Source organism: Petaurus breviceps, unplaced genomic scaffold (genome assembly GCF_028583685.1).
Source record: "Petaurus breviceps papuanus isolate PSGF00001 unplaced genomic scaffold, PetGlider_PUasm1.0 563, whole genome shotgun sequence".
Classification (NCBI taxonomy): domain Eukaryota; kingdom Metazoa; phylum Chordata; class Mammalia; order Diprotodontia; family Petauridae; genus Petaurus; species Petaurus breviceps.
In genome coordinates this window covers 283,266-296,925 of record NW_027186380.1, presented here as the reverse complement: position 1 = coordinate 296,925, position 13,660 = coordinate 283,266, and the positions used below count along the sequence as shown (strand labels likewise).

The 13,660-nt window shown below is 42.6% G+C and overlaps 2 pseudogenes; one reads left to right on the top strand and one right to left on the bottom strand.

Annotated features, from left to right (window-relative positions):
* Positions 1-13,660, top strand: part of LOC138173106 (zinc finger protein 850-like) — a 784,878-nt pseudogene that overhangs the window by 516,101 nt on the left and 255,117 nt on the right.
* The window catches only part of LOC138173090 (zinc finger protein 850-like), a 56,870-nt pseudogene continuing 52,930 nt past the window's right edge, over positions 9,721-13,660 (bottom strand).

Sequence of the window (13,660 nt, the reverse complement as noted above, 5' to 3'; positions counted from 1 at the left end):
CTCTGATGTGCAACAAGTTTACATTTCACTCTGAAAGCCTTTCCACACTGATCACATTCATAAGGTTTCTTTCCAGTGTGGATTCTCTGATGCACAGCTCGTTTAGATTTCCATCTGAAAGCCTTTCCACATTGACTGCAATTATAATCTTCCTCGCCACTTTGTATTCTCTGATGGATAAGGAAGGATGAGCGTTCACTAGATGCTTCATCACACTGAGGACACTCATGTGGTTTCTCTTCAGTCTGAATTTTTTCATGGTTAATAAGGGATGACTGTTGAATCAAGTCCTTCCCATAATGATGATAGTCATATGGTTTCTCTCCTATGTGGACTCTGAGAAATAACACCACAGAGTTTTTTCCCAGTGACCTCACAGACACTATCACTCGTGAAAGTCTCCTTACGATTTTCATCCACAGAAATGATTGGCTTTTAAGTAGTTGCTAGCATTTCAGGTCCAATCTCTCCTTCTGCCAGAAAAAACAATTTATATACAGAGAAATATGTACACATATACATAATTATAATCCTTCCCCTCCTTTGGAATAAAGTCAGCTAACTGATCTACATCCTACTTCCCCAGGCTAAGATAAAATTCATCAAAGTTCAATGGACAGAATCAATCATTTTAAATGCCATTAGTTTACATATGCAGGACAACTTGATTTACAAAGCCCTTCAGAGACAATCACATTGGATCCTCAGAAACACCCGTGACAATAACAGGACCAGCATTCTCATTATATTCACAAGTCAGGCCATGAACTTAGAATGACTGAGTGACCTGAGAAACCTCTGAGTAGCTGAGACTACAAATGCAACTCTGCAAGTGGGCATGCTCTGTCCATGGTACTAGAGGGCCTTTCTCCATCAAACTTTCTTTTCTACTGCTATAAAGAAAATTTTTTATACCATGTTGACTTCTTTCCTTCTTCTCTTTGGGTCTTCCTATTCCCTGGCACACAATGGTATTGAAAAGAGGCCAATTAATAAGCCCATGATGGGCTCTAAGTGTTCCAATGAAAAGAAGCATCAATCAATAAGGCAAACTTCATCATCACCTCATTTGAAGAAATTACCACAGTCAATTCCAACCTTGAGCAATCACAAGGCTGACCAGTCAATAGCCATCTACTCTAGGCAAGAGCTTCCACCAGCAACAGGATCATGGCTCCAGGAAGGCTCAGATGATGGTTAGATTTTTTGAAGCAATAAAGTATTTTTGAATTAAAGCATGCAATTGATATTTTGGACACAATAGTATTGTATACTTAATAGACAACAATTGTAAACTTAACCTTTATATTCACTAGGAAAGAAAAAAATTCATGTGACTTGCTTTATTAATCTCTTAATTTAGTTGATTGTTCTGGAACCAAACCCACAATATCTCTGATGTATGTCTCGGTTTTTATCATTCTTATTATGATTTTGAATCGTTCCTCCCTAATTCTCCTCTCTTTTCTTAAACTATTATTAGCCTCATTCTATATCCCATTGAAGAAAATTTCTTTCCATTCCCAAACACTGTCTTTTCTGTGAGTCAGCTAAGAACAATGTTCCCAATCTCTTGCTTCTTCTCAAAGCATCTCCATATTTTTATGCCATATTGGGAGCTCCTTAACAACAGGGACTGACTTTTCCCTTCCAAAAGCTGAGTTGAGTGCCTAGAAAACTGGTTAATCAGGGCAGCCAGGTAGCAGAGCGAGTAAGAGCACTGGCTCCAGTGTTGAGAAGACCTAGAAATCGAATCCCGGGCTCAGACACTTAGCACCCACCAAGAAACACCTGGTCGTGTAACCTTGAGCAAGTTACTTAACCCCAATTGCTTAGGGGCAGCCAGGTAGCTCAGCAAGTAAGAGCACCGGCTCCAGTCTTAGGATGACCTGGATCAAATTCGGGCTGAGATACTCAGCACCACACCCAGAAATAATAACTGGTTGTGTAACCTTGAGCAAGTTACTTAACCCTGATTGCTTAAATAAAAATTTTAAAAAAGAAAAAAAAAAGAAAACTGGTTAATCCATGCATGTTGAGTGACTGACTGGGCCCAGGGCTGACACCAGGCCTCAGCCTCTACCACAATCCCAGTATTCTAGTCTCTCAGCTGGCAAATGCATGTTATGGCTTGAATTCTGCTTCTGGCTCTTGCACTATAACCCCTATAGTCAGTGACATTTGTCAGGTTCAAATCCTGCTGAGACACAACCAGACCCAGGATGAAGATCACAGAGACTTCTTTCTAGCTCCTGAAGAATCACATGCTATGGGACACCTGGGAGTTTTTACTTCCCATTTCCACAAACAAAGAGTAACTATCACCTCAAAGAATTTGGCCAATGATTCTCCAAGAAAGGGCCCAAGATGGAGCCTTAGAGATCAGGGGAGGGGCACAGGTTCATGATTTATGTAAAGCCTTCTCTTGTATTTATTCTAAGTAAGGCAGCTAATTTTGCTGCTACTGGGATACTGCTGAATGGAAAGGGGGAAAATCATAAAGCCAGGCTGTCTGGGTCCACAACACATTTGGTCTGTATATTCTCACTGTAGCAGGGCTATCCTTTGATACCTCCTTAACTGACTCCCTTGCGGCAGCTAGGAAGTAGAATCGATAGAGTAATGGTCAGGAAGTCTTGAGTTCCAATCCAGCCTCAGACCCTTACTTGCTATGTTATCCTCAGTAAGTCACTTAGGTTTCTTGGCCTCAGTTTCCTGATCTGAAAAATGATGCAGAAAAGTTAAAGGAAAACCACTCCAGTGTCTTGCCTAAAACCCAGCTGTGATCGTGAAGAGGCAGAAGTGACTGAAATGACTGAACAACAGCACGACTGCCTCCCCAGCAAAAGCATCACATGTAAACCCTCCCTGGGCTGTTAATCACCTGCCTCTTCACCATCTGCCCTCCTCCTCCTCCTCTTCTTATTTTCTTTCATCTTATTTTCCCCCCAAACATGCTGTACTTCAGGGGTGCAGGCCTCCTTCTGTCCGGTGACCAGGACACTCCACCTCCCAACTCTGGAGACGTTCTGTGCCAGCCCCATGCCTAGAATGCTTGTGCTGGCTTCCCTGAAGCCCCAGCCAGAGCCCACCTTCCACAATATGCCTTTCTAGTCCTCCTTAGTCATAGGGACTGCCCTCTCTCAGTGAGCTCCCATTTATCCAGTCCAAAACAGGCTTCCACACTGTTGTTGAGATGTTCTCTGCTCCCCCATTCTGTGAGCTCCAGGAGAGCAGGGGATGTTCCTTGTATCTCTTTATATGCCTGGTGCTTATCAGAAAGTCTGGGACAGAACAGGCCCTTAATAAATTCTCACTCACTTGAAGAAGGTCTAAGAAAGAGCCCATATTGGAAACCTAACCCCTTTTGCTCTTTCAGGAGAGTTCCTGCCCCCAAATTCCAAACAATGACTTTATATGGGATCACAGATTTATCACTGGAAGGGCATTGAAAGGCCATGGTGTATAAATCTCTCATTTTACAGATGGGAAAACTGAGGTTCAGTGGTTCAGTGACTTGTTCAGGATCCCACTTCTAAGAAGTGTCTCAAAAATATTTCCAAGTCAGGTCTTCTTGCCCCCAAATGTACTACTTGCTTCAGCCCCACACCTAAAAGCCTCTTGTACTCACAGGTTTCATATACCTGTTTTCACCAGACTCACTTGGATGGTAGCTCCTCATGTCTTCTTCCTTCTAGCATCCATGGGGCTTCCCTTTGCTTAAATGAGAGATCAGATCTTTTCTGGGACCTGGCAGCCCTGGGCATGGGGAATCAGAATTAGGATGGAGAAAACTTGTCTTTGAGGTGTCTTTACGGAAAAGAGTGTCCATGTAAAGCTACTCCTTTTTGAGAATCACTCAATCATGTTAGCACAGATCTGGCTTATTCGCCTATTAAGCCTTTGTAATAGTAATGGAATGAAAATATCCCCCTGTATTGACTTGGTTTTTGGATTGATTGTGTTAAAACCCAGAGATTGTGAATTCTACTTGTGGGATGGAGTTGTTGATGTGAAAAGAGGGTGCTGAACAGGGAGGAGCTGGTGACGTAAATTTAGAAAGACACACGAATCTTGGAGGCAGAAGAACTTTTTGGAAGCAGCATCTTGGAGGCAGAGAGAGACGGAGAGGATTGCTGAGGGCCAGTTTGAATTGCCCAGGACTTTTGAGAGCTGCCAAGGACTGAGGAGACATGGCTGTTATGCTGGTACTTTCTCTGTCTGTTTTGATGTTGTTTTGCCAGATTTGTCCACTGGTGAAAGACAGTCCTGTTGTTGCAGAGGTCTTGGAGCCTTGCAGTTGGTTCAGAGCTCCTGAGACTGTTCTGCAGACAGAGAGTGAATTAATGAAATCACTGGCAATGTATTTTGTAGCCTTGCTAAGCTTTGTCTCCCCAGGAACAAAGATTACTGAGAACTTGCCTTGGGTCAAGATGCAGAAAAGACCTCTCTTTGGGTATTGAATGCTGTGCTTAAACTTGTTGTGACTCTGGGGTAGATTCAATTGTGATCCAAGGGTGGGGAACTTTTGACTTTTTTGTGCTCTGTGATTGAACAAATGAATGTACTTTACTTATGATTGGAAACTAATCTCCATTTGAGAAGAGGGGCTTTGTGGTTGACTAAATGAATGTACAGCTTAGGGTGGAGTAGTACTTAGAAGGGGGTCTTTGTGATTGATTAAATGAATGTAATGTCCAGGGGTGGAGTAGTACTTGATTGAATTATACTTGGTAAATGCTGTATTTTGAATTATGCTATATTTTGATTTTCCCTGTTCTTAATTTTTCACTGAATAAAATGGAGAGCAGCTATGCTGATATTTTGAACCTTGGGAAGTTGCCTTTGCTTGGCATTACAGCCTTCTAAAAGCAGTAACCCAAACTAGGATGGGCCAGATGAACCTTGAGCTCCTGAAAATCAGACCCTGCTAAATCAGCTTTGGTCCTGTCACGTCCGCTGCTCCTCACTCCCACACTCATAAAAATCTTGGAATTATACAGGGAGCCTTTGCCTCTTGTAGTGAAATTCTCCTGCTGGGGAACTCAATGAAGGTCAGTTAGTCCAAATTCTGATTTGGGGCCAGTCTGTTAATCCTGTCAGTGACAGGGGCTGGAAAGCAAGGAGTACCGCTTCATTCCCAGAACTCCTGAAGCAAAGTTTCCATAGCATGTAGTTTGGGTTCTTTGGGGAGAAGATTACAGAGCCAAACTGGAATAAAAAAATTGGTTGTGGTGCACCTTCTTTGTAGAAGGGAGGGACTCATTGCATAGTTTCCATTATCTAGTAATTAGAAGCAGCTGGTAGAGCAGTGGAGAGAGCCTTGGGCCTAGAGCCAGGAATGTTAGGGTTTAAATCAAGACTCAGACCATTACTAGCTGTGTCCTCCTGAATAACTCAGTTAAATTCTGTTTCCTTCAGTTTTCTCAAATATCAAATGGGGGTAATAATATCACCTAATATTGTAAAGAAAGCACTTAGCACAAGAGCTTGTATACAGCAGTTGAACAGAAATGCTTATTTTCTTCCTTCCTTTCCCACCACTGGGGCTGGAACTTGGGTCAATGGAAAGGAAGGAGGACAAATGTGCCCTACCACCTATAGCTGGGAGCTAGAAACTGAGGCTTCTCACGAAGAAGAATGCCCTAAATACTTGGCCCATTCCAAAGAGGAAGGGCTGCAGGAAAAAGGTTCCTAAGCTATTTTTAGATATTTGGCAAACAAAATTCAGGTCCAGGGACAGACTGGACTACATCATGTGAGGAGACTTTCACGCCTGAGATACTTCAACACTGATCTCATCTGGGACTTCAAGCCACTTAGATTTGGCAAGAGACAGCTTCAGGAGCAATCAGGCAACCTCCTGGTTCTCTTCACACAATGTATGGGGCTTTTATAGGAAAATATGGCAACAGGAGGACCCTGTTTCTGGGATACAGGAAACCACCACTTTTCCCTTGCTAGTAAGTGGTAAATGCTCAAAACCAGCACACTTATGAATGAAGATCTTGCCTCTGATACCAGACTTACAGTGAACAAAGGAAGTGTCCTTGCCTAGGGAGAGAAGGTTCTGGGAATTCTCCAGCATTACCTCCTTGTATAACTCCTTTTGAAGAGGGTCCAAGAAGCCCCACTCCTCTGGGGTGAAGTCCACAGCCACATCCTTGAATGTCACCAACTCCTACATCACCAAATGTCACAACATTTAGACTTGAAGGAGACTCCATATTTCTTGTAGTCTAACCTTCCTCAAGTGAGAGGAAAAAATTGAAGCACAGAAAGGGGATTTACTCAGTACCTTTCATGAGTGTCAGAGTCAACACTTGAAACCATGGTCAATAAGAGGCCAATGGAATGTTCAGGAAAGCATTTGGCATGGTGAGCTGGAATAAAGTTTAAAGGGTCTTACTATGGGATGTGCCTCCCTGTGGAGTGTGTGTGAAAGGATGCATTGGAAGTGTGAGGGAGGAGGATCTGGGGATGAGAAAGAGAGAAGATGATGGGGATTCCTTCCTTCTCAGATTCTGTGGGGAGTTTGTGAGAAGCTCACACGGTGAGGGTATTCTGGGTAGGGAAAGGAATGTCTGTGTGATTATAGAAAAGAGAGGAAAGAGAAAGAAAAGATCTACCTCATTTCCTGAGAAGCTGAAACCAAGTCTACTCTAGACCTAATATGGAAAGGATTCATAAGACACAGTAATTACCATCAGGACTGAACTGAGGGGCATGAGACCTTCCACCCAAGTGAAGCAAAATTATATGTTGTCCCATTGAGGGCTTGAGGCTACTCCAGTGTGATGGGCCAGGGCCAATTGTCTCATGCCTTTGCTTTATGATTACTTTCATTTTGCAATAGCATGTAGGTCTTTATTATAATATTTAGTTATCATGGCTGGTCATTTTTGTTGTTCTTTGTGCTCAAAGGGGATCAAATGACATCGCTATGTCAGGGTCAAGGTGTGTCTGACCAGGGATGATCAGACTAAGGGGGCCCAAAAGGCCTTGCCAGAGGTTGAGAACAAAAAGTCCATGTGAACGTCTGGGGCAGAGATGACTCTCAATATGCACATCTTCCCATTCTTTTGAGTTACTGCAATTCTGCTTTGCTCACATGGCACAGCACATTCTTTGAGGTGGGCACGCCATGCTGTGTTGACCTTTGACAGCGTCTCCCATGTCTCACCACTGATTACAGAGTTCTTCAGAGAGACTTTGGAAATTTCCTTTAATCACTTCTAACCACCATGTGAGAGCCTTCCTTGCATGCTTTCTCCATAAAATAGTATTTATGCAAACATTGTTTTGGCATCTGAACAGCATGATCAGTCCAATTGAAGTTGTGCTCTACCAGTAAGAGAAGTAGAAGGGGGGAAATTATCTCACATAAAAGAGGGAGAGAAGAGCAGCTACACTGAGGGAGAAAATGGAGAGATGGTAAGGGAGGGCTTAATCCTTACTCTTATCCAAATTGACTCAAAGACGGAATAACATAAGTGCTCAGTTGGCTATAGAAATCTATCTCATCCTATACAGAAATGAAAAGGAAGAGGGATGGGGGGTGGGGACTGATAGAAGAGGGTGGAGGTGTTGGTCAGGAATAAATCACTGGTGAAGCAGGATAACATGAAAACTGAGACAGAGAGGATAACCAAGGGGAAAATGCGATGGAGGGAAATATACAGGTATTTGTGATATGTATAAAAATGAATTTAATGAACTTATCCATAAAGGGAAGTGGATAGCACAATGAAATAAAAACCAGAATCCTACAATATGCTGTTTACCAGAAATATATTGGGAGTATATTTATATACACAGAGCAAAAGGTAAGGGGCTAGAAGCAGAAACACATAGACACCAAACGATATGGCATCTAAGTTTGAATGGACAGCTTAAATGAATTGTAGAAGGAAATAGACAATAAGTGATATTAGTGGGGGGGACCTCAGCATTTCCCTCTCAAAATTAGCAAAATCTTACTTCCATACCTGAGATGCTCCAACACTGATCTGATCTGGGACCTCAAGCTCCCTAGAATTTGCAAGAGACAGCTTCAGGAGCAATGAGGAAACCTCCAGGTTTTTTTTCACACAATGTACTGACCTTCTAAAGGAAAAGCAGGCAGCAGGAAGACCCTGTCTCTGGGACACAGGAGACCAGCACTTTTCTCTTTCTTGTAAATGATAAATACTCTACAGCCAGCACACACAGGAATGAAGATATTCCCTCTAAAAGCAGACTCAGACTGGCCAAGGGAAGTGCCCTCACCCAGGGAGAGCAGGTTCCGGGCATTCTCCAGCATGACCTCCTTGTACAGCAACTTCTGAGCATCATCCTAGAGGCCCCACTTCTCTCGGGTCAATTCCACAACAAAATCTTTGAATGTGACCAAGCCCTAAATCATCAAAAGTCACAAGATGTAGAGGTGAAAGACTCCAGAATTCATGTCGTCTAATCCTCAAGCCAGAGGAGGAAACTGAAGCACAGAAAGGGGATTTACCCAAAGGTTGTAAACCTGATGAGTGTCAGTCAACACCTGAACCATAGTTATTAAGAGCCCAATGGAATTTTGGGAAAAGCATTTGACATGGTCAGTTGAAATAAAATTGAGGAAGGTCTTACTATGGGATGTGCCTCCCTGAGCAATCTGAGAGAAAGTATGTGAGATGGAATGATGTGTGGAGGCAAAAGAGAGAAGATGATGTGAAATTTCTTCCTTATCAAAACTGATAAAAGCAATGGTATAAAGAACATTCTGTGAAGAGTTTGGGAGAAGTTGGCAAGGACAGCGTGTTTGGGGTGGGAGGGTTGGAAGCGGGGGCATTTCTGTGTAATTAGAGAAATGAAAGGAAAGAAAAAGACAAGATCTACTTTAATTCCTGAGAAGCTAAAACAAAACCTTCACTAGATAAAACATGAAAAGGCTCCATAAGACACAGTAATTACAATCTGGACTGAGCTGGGGGTATGAGAATTTCCAGCCAAGTGAAAGAATATTATCTGTGATTACTTTGAGGGCTTGAGGTGTGATGTGGCATGACCAGAATATCTTACCCCTTCCCTTTAAGATGCCTTTCATTCCTCAATAGCACATATTTTTTGTCATAATATTTAGTCCCCATAGCTCGTCATTTTCTTGCTCTTTGTGCTCAGAGTGAACCAAAGTGACGTCCCTATGTCAGGGTCAGGGTGTCTGAGTGTCTGACCAAGAGCTGATCAGAACACCAGAATGTCTGACCAAGGCTGATCAGAACAATATAAGCTCCTGAGGCTCTGCCACAGGGCTGCCACGCATGATCCATGTGAACATCAGGGGTGGGGATGGCTCTAAATTTGCACATCACACCATTCTTTGGAGCTCCTCTAATTGTGCTTTGCTCACATCACACAGCCCATTCTTTGATGGGGGCAGGCCGGGCTGGGTGGTCTTTTGCCAATGTCTCCCATGTCTCACAACTGATGACAAAGTTCTTCAGAGAGACCTTGTAAACATCCTTGTGTCACTTCTTCTGACCACCTGTGCTCTCTGTAGCAGAGTGGGAATGCTTGGCAGTCTAACTTCAGGAAGGACCTCAGTGTCTGGTCCCTTATCCTGCCAGGTGACCTTCAGAATCTTCCTAAGACAATTCAGATGGAAGCAATTCAGTCTCCTGGCATGGTGCTAGCAGTCTGCCCAGTGTAATGGACATCCGAGAAATAACAGGACAGCAAAACCAATAATAATTTGATAGGAGTGTTTATTAACTGGCCAGTGACTGCCTCTGAGAGGGAAAGACAGCAGCGAGCTTTCTGTTAGACATAATTTTATAGAAAATGTGGTTGCTAGCAACAGAATATGTTTCTAAGGGGGTGCAGTGCCATTAGTATTGTTCCTATTGAAGCGAAGCCATGATCCCTTAGCAAAGCCTTGGATACAGACATAAACAGACCTGAATCCGTGGGAATCTGTGGCATGTTTCTAGCAACACAGGTGAAACATTTCTTTACTATTGGGGCCTATTAGGTGGTTTCCAAGGAACCTAGTAGGGGTCCCCTCTAGCAGGTTTAAGGGGCATTGGTGTATGATTTCTGATGGTCACTTCACCCACCTCTCCCAGGCATACAATAATGAGGTCAGTACAACAACTCAGGCCTTCAGTCTGGTAGTCAGTCCAATACCTCTCCTCTATACACTTTCCTTGGCAACCTTTCAAGCTCTGAACTATCCCTGGCAATGCAGGTGTCAACTCAAAATTAGTTATGGGACATCGGAAACAATCTGAGGTACAAAATGTGCTAGTAGATACCGATTAAATTAGAACACGTGAGAAGTTATTTGTGAAGGTCAAGTAATTTCTTGGTAATTTGTGGCAAAGCTGTGATTTTCAGAGCTTTTTTAAAATTTTATTTATTTTTAATCTTCAACATTCATCTCCACAAGATCTTGAGTTACAAGTTATTCTCTGTCTTTCCCCTACCCCCACCCCAAAACAGCAAGCCTACTGAATACCTCTTCCCCTACTCTGTTCTCTCTTATATCCTTCCCCTTCACACCCCTAACTTTCTAGTAGGTCAAAATTGGTCTCTATACCCCAGTACCTGTATATCCTATTTCCCAGGTGCATGGAAAAACACAAATTTTAAACATATATTTTTAAAACTTTGAGTTCCAGACTTTTTCCCCCTTCTTCCCTCTGCACTCACCCCCACTGGGAAGACAAGCAATTCAATATAGATTGTACATGTGTTGTTACCCAAATCTCCTCCATAGAAGTTATATTGTGAAAGACCAACTTCCCTCCATCCCATCCTGCCACACACCCACTCCACCTTCTCCCTCAACCACATCCCCCTTCAAAAATGCTTGCCTTCAACTACCATCTCCCCCAGTCTGCCCTCCCCTTTATCTTCCCCCCCTCCTATTCACTATCCCACATTATCCTGTAGTGTAAGATACCCAATTGACTGGGTATATTATTATTCCCTCCTCAGGATAAATTCAATGAGAATCAGGTTGTCCTATGCCCTTTCACCTTCTTGCTCTTCCCCTCCATTGTCACAGTTTTCTCTTGCCTCTTTTGTATAAGATAATTTACCCTAATCTATTGTTCCCTTCTTCTCTCAATAAATTCCTCGCATCTCTTAATTTTATTTTTTAGATATCATCCCTTCATATTCAACTCCTGCTGTGCCCTGTATGTATCTATGAACATACAAATGCCCATACTCACATATTTACATACACATACATATTTCTATACATGCATATACATGTATGTATACATATATGGATATACACATATATTCCTTTCAGCTATCCTCACACTGAAAAAAGTTTTATGAGTTACAATTATCATTTTTCCATGTAGGAATGTAAATAGTTCAACTTTAATAAGTTGCTTATGATTTCTTTTTTCCTGTTTACCTTCTCATGGTTCTCTTGCTAGTTGTGTTTGAAAGTCAAATTTTCTGTTCAGCTCAGGTTTTTTCATCAAGAATGCTTGAAAGTCCACTATTTCATTGAATGTCCCTATTTTCCCCTGTAGCATTATACTCAGTTTTGCTGGGCAGGTGATTCTTGGTGTTAATCCTAGCTCCTTTGACCTAAATATCATATTCCAAGTCCTTTTAATCCCTTAATGTAGAAGCTGCTAGGTCTTGTGTTATCCTGATTGTGTTTCCACAATACTCAATTGTTTCTTCCTAATGGCTTGCAGTATTCTCTTTGACCTGGGAACTCTGAAATTTGGGTATAATATTCGTAGTAGTTTTCTTTTTGGGATCTTTTTCAAGATTGAATTCTTTCAATTTCTTTTTTACCCTCTGGTTCTAGAATATCAGGGCAATTTTGCTGGATAGTTTTTAGAAAGATGGTGTCTAGACTCTCTTTTTGATCATGGTTTTCAGGTAGACCAATAATTTTTAAATTATGTCTCCTGGATCTATTTTTCAGGTCAGTTGTTTTTCCAGTAAGATATTTCATATTGCCTTCTATTTTTTCATTTGTTTGAATCTGTTTTACAGTATCTTGGTTTCTCATAAAGTTATTACATTCCAATTGCTCAAATCTAATTTTGAAGGGAGTTATTCTCTTCAGTGAGTTTCTGAAATTCCTTTTCCATCTGGCAAACTTGATTTTTTAAAGCATTCTTCTCCTCATTGGCTTTTTGGGCCTCTTTTGACATTTGAGTTAGTCTATATTTTAAGGCATTATTTTCTTCAGTATATTTTCGGGTCTCCTTTAGCAGGTTGTTGACTTGTTTTTCAGGATTTCTTAAATCATTCTCATTTCTCTTCCCAATTTTTCCTCCACTTCCCTTACTTGATTTTCAAAATCTTTCTTGAGTTCCTCCATGGCCTGTAAACTGTTCATCTTTTTCTGGGAGGCTTTTGATGCAGCAGTTCTGATTTTCATGTCTTCCTCCCACTCCATACCTCGATCCTTTTTGTCCCCAAAAAAGAATCCTATGGTCTGTTTGGGCTTCCATTGCTTGCTCATTTCGGCAGCCAATTAGTTGACTTTGAGCTCCCTGTCATGGTAGAATTCTGCTTCCAGGAAGTAAAGTTTTGTGCCAAATTACTGGCGTTTTTACAGCTGCAGGTGCCCTCTTTAGAGCACCTACACTCTCTAGCTCACTGGTCACACATCCCAGAACCACCACCCAAGACAGGGATCCGGATCCAAGCATGTCAAAGCGAGAGTGGTTGCCGTCTGAATAGTCCCTTGGTCCCCCTACAGTCCGCAGGACAGGAGCTCCAGAAGTAGCCACGTGGCAGCAGCTGCAGCCATGGTGCCTCCTCCACTTCTTGCTCTGGGGGTAGCAGCCCAGTAAGGGGCTATAGGAAGACATTCTAACCCAGCTCATGGCAGGGAGGTCAAGGACCTGCAGTGCCAGAAAGGGTCCAGGGGGATACCAAGCCTGGAAAGCGAGAGGATTTTGTCCTGGGGTCTAGCTAGGAGTTGACAAGGACTCCCGAGATCCTCTGGGGAGCTTAGGCCTGGCATCCCTCAAGGGAGACCAGACACAGGGAGCCAGTGCCTGGGATGTGACCACAATGTGGATACAAATGGTGCCCTAGGGAGTAAAAAGAACATTAAGAGGTGCTTTTCCAGTACTTTGTGAGGCTCCTCCGAAGGGAGCCTCATTCTCCAACTCATCCTGTAACTTGATAACATTCTAAACTCCATTCCCCCTTAATTTGAAACACCATAAAACTTCTCCTTACCTTGGACCAAAAGAATTGCTTTTGTATTTCTTGTCCTGTGTCCCCCTTGTCCTTAACCTTTAACCTGTGTCTCTCCACCCCCACCTGTCCTTAATCTTTAACTACCATAAACCCTAAAACTACATCATCATCCTGAACATCTGCAGGCTGTATAGCTTTTTTTTTTTTTTTGCCTTTTTGAGGCCAACTGGGGTTAAGTAACTTGCTCAAGGTTACATGGCTAGGTTTTTTGTGTGTGTGTGGGTGTTAAGTGTCTGAGGAGGGAACCGAACTCAGGTCCTCCTGACTCCAGGGCCGGTGCTTTACTCACTGCGCCACCGGCTATATAGCTTTCTATCTATATAGGCTTACTCCCCTCCAATATCTCTACCTTTCCTCTGCCCCATACATACAGCAAAGGTCCATCCTTGTGATTTCATCTAAATAAAAGCTCTCAGTGGCTAAAGAGAATGTC